Source organism: Tigriopus californicus, chromosome 5, assembly GCF_007210705.1.
Source record: "Tigriopus californicus strain San Diego chromosome 5, Tcal_SD_v2.1, whole genome shotgun sequence".
NCBI lineage: Eukaryota > Metazoa > Arthropoda > Copepoda > Harpacticoida > Harpacticidae > Tigriopus > Tigriopus californicus.
The window spans coordinates 13,638,801-13,641,352 of record NC_081444.1 but is presented as its reverse complement, the minus strand read 5'-3'; positions in this window follow the sequence as shown (position 1 = coordinate 13,641,352).

Here is a 2,552-nt window from a genome sequence, read left to right as displayed (position 1 = left end):
ATCCTTGTTAAAACCAGTTTGAAACGCCAATTTTGCATCACTGGCATCGGCAGGCAAGTTTGTTTGCTGGTACCAGCGCTTGCCTAAATGTCCGAATGGTCCAGTTACACGACGCAAATTTTATCACATATAGTCGATGAAGAAGCGATTCACAGCCCACACGCCAACCTTATCACTTTACACTGCCCAACCAGTTTTTATCAAAGTTTATTTTTGTTCTTGATGAAGCATTTAGTGTTTCTAAACACTGGCAAAAGAAAAGAGCCGGAGGAGTGCAAGAACTAGTGAAGAATTATTTTACGTTAGAGTAAAGTAATGATTTCAATTAACAGCAATGATCTTAATTATCAGCCATGATTTTAATTATCAGCAATGATTATAATCAACAACAATATATTGCATTTGTTGTTGCTTTATGGATTTGAATTGTACTGACTATGTAGATGAGTTGAGTGGGCCTCGGTTCGGTGGAAACAATGATCCAACACAAATTACCAATTAAGAAGGTATGAACCTAATTCAAAATTGATTCGAGTCGAAAAAAATACCATTCATCTGATGCTGGATCAATGCAGACGAGTCATGACCATCCTCCATTGAACGGTTCGATTTGACGGTAATAGGGCAAAGTTGGTCGCGAGGAACCTGGTGCTGTCTGTCACAGCCTCGATCAGCAAAATTGTTTTCTTTTTGTCAAAAATTTTGCGGGTTTTTTAATCATTGTTTTCAAACACAAATAGGCAACACTAAGATCAGCTGTTGAACCAAAAGATTTAGCTAAACAGGTGCGTTTAAAAACAACAGAAAATGCATAGCCCACTGATGGCCTGCAATTCCACGATTTGCACACTCTCACTCCCGTCATTTAATGGTCCGCCCATTGGTAGCTTTCTCGTGTTAAACAAAGATTGCACAAGTGTAATAATTCTTCTCATTAAGAAGCAAAATTTGAAATTTGATGGGATATGTCTGTACTCAACAAAACCAGAGCTGGTAAGCGAGGGCCCTCACCAACTTTTGGACTTTTTAACGTAATTCTGTAGCAAAACAAAGATATATTGTTCTGCCATTGGTTTTGCAGTTCTTGCTTTTAATTAGTCTTTGACTTTAACTTAGCTTTTCATTGATTTCGATCATTACAAAACGGTTTTCATGCAAAACTTGAAAAATTGTCCAAGGGCAACGGATTTCATGAACCTACCCTGATTATTATAGGATTACTCATCTTTGCTACATTTGTAGGTAATGTTGTGACTTCACATTCGCAAATAGAAATTGATGTTCATCCCTTGGGTTAGTGTCAGCTCAAGTATGCATTTACGATTTGGCATATGATCCTTCCTTTTGTTCTAAAGATATCTGATGTATGCAGGGCTTGATTGTTGCAGAAAAAAGGAACGCCTTATTGTTTGGTTTTAGAAACAGTAACGCTTTACCCTTACCTTTACTTTTGCACAAAAAAAGAATAGCCTAAGCCTGCAAATAAACAGTTTTATATAGTAAATATGACATAAAACAAATGACGAATAACCCAGGGTACAAGGATCCAATGGTTCGAGGATTGAGGGTTGTTTGGTTTTAATCTGTTTTTTACTTTTACTGAACATTTTGACAAGTAATTTTGTTCGTTCTTCTTTCCATGATTTGAAATAAGTAAACGTAAGACAAGTCAAAGAGACAAGTCACAAGTCATCCACTCGTTTGACGAGAGGAAAATCTGGGCAACATTTTGAGGCTAACTCACGGGGATCCGTCAGGCAACTACGTAGTAATGTCATACGTCACAGAAAATGTAAATTGATAACCCTAGTCACACCCTACCGTGATTATTCATCTGATCCCATCAGTAGCAAATCAGTCCTTGCTGTTGAGATGAAGCTTTTAAAAAATCTGGAAGGAAACCTTTATACATATTTTTTTCCCTCATTTAAAAAAGAAGAAAGTGCTGGTCACGGAAGAGCTAAAAGCATTTTCCAATCGTTATCCAAGATCTAGATGTATCATAGCTGTGCTGAAGTGTGAGCAAAAAAATAGTTACAGTTAGCCTCTGGATTTCTTGCCACCTTGAGGGGAGAGTTCTGGTAAGAAATGGCCGATGGTTCAGGCTCATCTTAGTTTAACCGAGAACAATTGGAGCGCTCGCTTCGGATCAAACGTCTTAATAGGTTGTGCACTAACATCGCGTCCGGGAGTTACGTGGTCTGCGGCCTGGCATATTGTGACCTCATTCCATGTTTTCGCAAACGATTCAGCGCCTTTTGCTTTCGATTCGCCCAAGGCCTTACCAATAGTGGGGTCAATGCCCCATGACCATCATTCGCCATTCAATTCTAGCAACTAGTCCCAGGATTTCGCTATTTTCTCAAAACACCAACCCTTCCGACGAGTCAACGCGTCACCGATTTCAACCCACACGCTACATCTTTCTAGCCTACCCTAATTCCAAGGTGAATTCGTAATATCCTTATCCCATCCCGCCATGTTCTACCGGAACGAGAGTCATGAACAAGCAGTCACTGGCCAGGCTTTAACCGTATTCTTTTGTTGTCCTA